Here is a 6,711-nt window from a genome sequence, read left to right as displayed (position 1 = left end):
TGGACGGAGGAGCCTGGAGGGCTGCAGTCCATGGGGTCGCTAAGGGTCGGGCACGACTGAGCAACTTCACTTTCACTTTTCACTTTCATGCATCGGAGAAGGAAACGGCAACCCACTCCAGTATTCTTGCCTGGAGAATTCCAGGGACAGAGGAGCCTGGTGGACGGCCGTCTATGGGGTCGCACAGAGTTGGACATGACTGAAGCAAGTTAGCAGGAGCAGCAGCACGTGTGATATAGATGTGATAGGATTTGTATTTTAGAAATATCTTTAGAAAGATTTGTATTTTAGAAAGATCTCTTGCTGGAGTGTGGAGAGTGGATTAATTTACTCCCTCCTTCTTCCCTCAAGCAAAGAAGCCAATTGGTGCAGGAAGTAGATGTTAAGGTTTCCAACTTCCCCAACTTGATTGGATCTTTGTCCTGCTCCTGTGCAGGCTTTGTAGTAAAATGCTGACTTCAGTAATTTATGGTCACTGCCCAGGGGGAGCCTGGTTGCAGACAGTAAAATTGTTTTTAAATGAAGTCCTATCAAGTTATTTGACTAGAAATTCAGGTTGATAAACCCACTGATCCACTGAGCAACTGATCAATAAAAATGCCACCTCAATTACATGATAAAATCAAGAATCAAAGTGTACGGTTGCCCTTCTGAGCTTCTGTGGGACTGAAGAATTTCCATCTGAGATTTATCAAAGGGTCTTGAAAGCCAAAGAATGGTTTAGATGAAACTCAATTGATTTTGTGTTTCTGCCAGAATGCAGAGCTTTCTACAGGTCACCGCCTGTCAGGTATAAAAAGTCATAATTTTACCAGAGCCTCGTTTCATGGTTTAGCAGTGTCAGCAAGTGCTGGACTGATAAGCCCTGGTCCTATGTCTGTCTGAGCAGATGTAAACAAAAATGCCAAAAGGCTCGAGGTCAAAGGGAAAAGTGTCACTTTATGGAACTCCCACTCTTTTGGAAAAGCATTTTGGCAAAAAGGTTTCTTTAAGTATGGCCAGGAGACGTGCATTCATGTCACTCCGAGCCAGCACGTTGCCTTTCTTCTTGGAGCCCGTGAAGGGCTGCACACCCCGAGAGATGGGCCATCCAGGAAGGCTCCAGAGCCAGGCAGACCACTGGCATCTGTTTCTCAGTTAATTATTCCTTTCTGAATGTAGTTGCATTTTTTAAGCAACCTTTTGCAAGGAAATAAGGACGGGGCCAAACAAGCCACCTCTAGACAGTTAATCCTCACGTGTGCTTTTGTATTTCTGGGTGTACATGGGTTTACCCCTGCAGGAAACCGTTTAAAGAATGTAGATAATACCTATCAGTGTTGTGAGCCACCCTGTCAAGAGAATAATGTACAATCGAGCATCCTTGTAAGTTATTTATCATACCCTGAGGCTTGATGGAATATAGTTTCCTTGATGAAGAGATAAAGGAAGCAACATAAAAGCAAGGTAAAAGAAGAGCACTTCATTAAAACTGAATCTACCTTCTGGTCGTAATTTTTTTTTACAAGAATTAGTATTATTACTGAAATTTATCATCCCCCAAATTTCCTTCCTAGAACATCTTTGCAGAAGATAAAGAGAACAGTGAGAGAGGGAATGAGATTGGAAGAGGACAGAAATACAGAGAGGTAGAGAGAAAGATGGAGAGACAATGATAGGAGAGAAGCTGAAGAAACTGGCTTGTGTAGAACTGAAATACTGAAAACACAGTTAAAGAGACCAATCCTCCAGAGAATGGAAATTAACAGCTCTGAAAAAGTAATAGCTATTTCTCTGTTGAAATTGGTAGGAGGGGTTTGCAGAGAAGACCACCCTCTGCCCCCACCTCACTCCCAAGGTAGGGCTAAAAGTGAGCTTGTAGAGAACAAGATTAATCGTTGAGAGTAATGGATTCTAACTTGAGCAAACCAGTCTCCTCACCTTAGAACAAGGGGGTCACAGCAAAGGGCTCTGTTTCTTTCGGGGTAGATGGGTGGCCACTGAGAAGTAGCAGGCTCAGGGCCAAGAAAGGGTGGAGGAGAGATAATTGGTGTGTTGTTCCATGTTGAGATTTAGTTCAAATTCTGCTCTGTTTACCCTCCCTCTTCCATTGCTTTGCGAGAAAAGAACCTCAGGAGTAAATAAGCCTCAGGAAGAAGACTAGCTGGTTTTCAGGGCAATATTAATGGTTAGCTAAATAGAGCATCCCAAGAAATAAATGTTTTAACCTCATAATACTGTGATTGTTTAAAAGGACTTAAATTTGAACTGTATAAATACAGATACGATTTATTTGTAAAAAAAAAAAAATGAAAATATTACATAGAAGGCTACAGCCCCCTTTCCTAGCCTTTCTTAGTTGCAATTCTACCCCAGTCTCTCCCAAGGGGGTCTTTCATCAGTCTACCCATTTTACAGACCTTCTTCTACCTAGAAACTCTGAAGTATTGTTTTATAAGCGTGTTTTTTACTTTAAGTAGAATGGGTTGTTTTAATAAACGTCTTTATTATTGAATAAATTTAACATGTAACATTGTATAAGGTATGCAGCACGTTACTTGGATATATTTATATGTTGAATATGATTGCCATGTAGGGCTATTTATCACATGACATAATTGTAGCTGTTATGTTATTGACTATATTCGTTTTACTCACATTAGATCTCTATGATTTGTCTACTACTCATTACAAGTTGTACCCTTAAACTCCGTCACTCTAATCCTCTTGCCATCATCCCCTAGAATCCAGCATTTTACTGTGTTTTTTTTTTAATTTTAACTTCTCTAGATTCCGTATATAAGTGATATCATGCACTACTTGTCTTTTTCTTCTTTAGCTTAGCATAATGTGCTCAAGGTCCATTCATGCTGTCACAGATGGAAGGATACCCTGCTTCCTCATGGCTGAATGCTATTCCATTGTGTCAGTGTGTATATATCCCAAATCTTTTCTATCCACTTATCTGATGATGGGCATTTAGGTTGTTTCTGTATCTTGGCTATTGTGAATAGTGCTGTGATCAACATGGGCGTGCATACATCTTGTCAAAATCCTGTTTTCATTTTTTTGAGGGATGTACCCAGAAGTGGAATTGCTGAGTTAAATGATAGGTCTACTTTTAACTTTTTGAGGAACCTCCATACTGTCTTCCACAGTGGTAGGACCAATTTATAGTCTGACCAACAGTGTATAAGTGTTCTGTATGGTTTTTGTTTTTATGGTTATGTCTTAGAGATGGGTCCTTTTTAGTACATGAATTCCACCTCATTCTTTTTCACTGCTTTATAGTGTTCTGTGTAGGTGTCTGTGTGATAAGTCATAGTTTATTTGGTCACTCCTTTATGATTTGCGATTATGTGGCTTTCAAATTGTTTTTAGCTTCTGTAAATAAATGCTGCAAAGACTGTCCTATACAAGCTTCCTTGCTCACCAATCTGATTGTTCGTTTTTCTAAGGTAGAAATAATTTGGTTTCTAGCCTCTGGGTCTCCAGGTCTTATAAGGGCAGCTTGAATTCAGTTACGTGCATCAGAGGGTCTTAAAAATTGCCTCAAAATTGGAGGGAAGGGAAGACTTACTCTTTAATCTTAGCAAAACATTAGTCCATTTCCCAGCTACATAAAATGACTATTAGTTTTTCAGTCTCAGTGATTAACTATTGGTTAAGAATGCTACACCTGGCATCATCCCCTCAAAATACTAATTAAATATTCTTTCTCCCTTTTGTAGCCTGCACATTAAATACGTATTTCAGAAAGAAAACGTTTTGAATTTATATGAAACACGCATAAACCAAGACTTTCATCATAATGCTGTGTAAGAATATTGTCTTTTATTAAATGAACATTTAATGAATACATGAGATGAGAAAGAAAGAAAAGGGAATGATGTCAAGGGAACAAAGCATAGTTATTTCTGCCCTGTGCTATCTGTATTGGCAGCATCAGGATCAATCCAGTCACAAATCCGATGAGCAGCTGTTTGCACATCATCGGACTAATGAAGCCCTTTGAATGCCCTGTTATCAACGCGATAGAGCAGGAGAGGGAATAAAGAAAGAAAGAGGGAACCTCGGAGAGACATCCTGAAGACAGATTCCCTTTCCCCAGCCACTTGTGGAAATCTATCTCAGGGCAATGGGATCGATTGTGAGTTCTGGCCTTGGGCAAAATTCCTGTTAGCAGTCAATAAATTAATGGGTGACACTTTGAAATGGGTTGACTTTAGCCTAATCAATGTCTGATATGGCAATCTTCCCTCAGGCCAAACTCCCACTAAAGTTCCTAGGTTGGAGCTGACTGAAGAAATGGAGGGATCCTTGAACTTTCTTTCTCCTTCATCTTTTTCTTTTCTTTTTTTTTTTTTTTAATCTACTGACAAAGCAGAGTGCTGAATTCCGGCACTAACATTCTTATTTCCTGTCCTTGCCTGTCGTCTCTTTGACTGGCGTGAAATAACTCTGAGGTCCATAGATTTCGTTTGCATCCAGCTCTCTGGCTACAGAGTTCTTATCTGGCTGATTCTCGTGTAATCTCTTCCCTCTCAGAAAGCTGTCCAGAGGGCCAAAGAGGCAGCTCTTCCTTCACAGCAGCGCCTTTTGAAAGCTCTAGGCACCAGGAAACAGAGAAGCCTGCTCTGTTGGTTCAGCTGGCTTTTACAGCTGAAGATAACACGGACCGCAAATCTGTCGGGGTTCGTGTTTTCTTGGAGGGGGGGGAGAATTGGGGGAGCAAAATAAAGAGAAGTTTAAGTTTAATATTTCATAACCGTGTGCTCTTTCCCAGGTTTTATTCCTGTAATATTCTCTGTGTGTGGCCAGACCCTTCATAACACAGCTCTATTGAAGGAGGGTAAAGGAAAAAGGAGGAAGGGCGGAGGCAGGGATGAAAACTAGCCTTTGGGGGAAATAAAAAAAGACCACTGCTTTTAAGTACCAACCGTGACCTTGACGGGATGTAGTCAAGGCCTCACAGAATGGAGTTGGCCATTCAATTCTGAAAATAGGATCGGGGGGCAAGCGTGGGTAGCACTTGTAGCGAGGCCAGAAGAGGGAAGTGACCCATTTAGACTCTTCTCTGGAAAAAGTAGGTTCCTGAGGCATCAGAAAGTTGATGGACTGAGAGCTTTCCTTCCCTTGAGGGTGTGTTGGGTAATGTCTGCTGGGAAAAACAAAAAAACAACAATAAATCTGAGGAACAAAGATGGTTGAAACATAGACGCAAAATCTTTTTCTGTAGTTTGGAATCTTTTTGTGAAATTAAAAAATAGGAGAAAGACCTCTTTATTTTTTTAATCTCTGGAAAAAGAACAAGCATTGGCGCGTCCACATTATGTATGCAACGCTGTTCCTGCCACCAGGCTGGGCGTCTAACAAGCTTAGCCGCTTAGGAGAAGCATATTTTATTTTCAGGTTGGCCAAGCTATTTCCTGCCTTTGGAGCAAAAACCAGTGCAGCTACTGTACCCTGACGATATTTTTTTCTCTCAGAATATCGTAACCTTTTGAATAACAAGCACGCTGCTCTCTCAAGGGCTCCAAACACACGGATGGAGAAATACAACAGCCCCATTTTATCCCTTCCCTCAAGAAGAACACCCATTTCTCTACATCTGTCCACCCTCTCTGTGATTTCTGAATGTAAATGTAGAAGATGACAAGTGTTTGATCACGCTAGTGTGAGAAAACATAACCCAAACACACAGTAGTGATTAAGTCACATAGCCTTGAAAAGAGGCAATGAAAATAGGGCCAGTTGCAGTTTCTGGGCTGGGTGGGGTCTGTCCAACCAGGGCAGGGTGACTGGGCAGGGGCGAGGAAAAGTGGGGAGGCAGCTGGCGCCATGATGGAAAGGCTTGTGAATGGTGTTTGGCAGACCACATCCATTGATGAATATTTCTTCAGTGTACAACCATAAGCTCAAAAGACCTTTGATTTCATATAAACCAATGCCCTCATTTTACCAAATAATTTGCTAGGGCAAGAATCACAGTGAAGCCAAGATTCCAGGGCTCTTGTCTCCCAGGTTGGTATTTTCCATTGCTTTGAGTTGGGCATTTTACTACTCAGATTAAAACACAGTCTCTGTCTTCTAGTAGCTTACACTTTAAAACGTCTATTTCCCAGAAAAAGGAGTAGTTTGGGGAATGAATTAGCACTGAGACAACCAAAGAAGATACTTGGTTCTAAGCCTGTGTCGCTGGCCGACCATAAGAAAGCAACTGAGCTTATCTATGCTCCCAAGGGAACCCAAAGGAGAGGGGGTATTGGGAGAGCTCCTTTAGCATTTTTAAGAGTTGGTGGTTCTATATTAAACCAGTGTGGACTCTTTATGGTGCCATGAGGGCTGTGGGAGTGGTCAGATGTGAGGTTCAGTTGCTCATTTGAAAGTGTGATATTGGAGTAATAGCGCTACCTGTTTCTATAGCAAAGGTCAGTGTGGGTTCTCACAGGGACAGAAAATGGCCTGGCTCTGTATTTCTTCCTTTACAAACAGGCCCCACATGTCAGCTTCCTGACTGACTTCTGGTAAATGATCCTAGAACGGTTCCTGGCATTCACCTCACAGAGGGTTAAAACTTCCTCTCACAAACCAAGGGCTGCACACAGAGGAGGTAGACTACAAAGGAGGGTGTTGTTGCTTATTTTATACCATTTGGGAGAAGAGAGGGCCAAAAAGAGAAAAATGCTGTGGTAGAATTTTTTAAATCCAGATTCATAAGAAAAAAATTTT

The sequence above is a fragment of the Bos grunniens genome, chromosome 6 (assembly GCF_055505025.1).
Source record: "Bos grunniens cultivar Pamir isolate PY7600 chromosome 6, Bosgru_T2T1.0, whole genome shotgun sequence".
In the NCBI taxonomy this organism is placed as follows: domain Eukaryota; kingdom Metazoa; phylum Chordata; class Mammalia; order Artiodactyla; family Bovidae; genus Bos; species Bos grunniens.
This window is presented reverse-complemented; position numbering follows the sequence as displayed.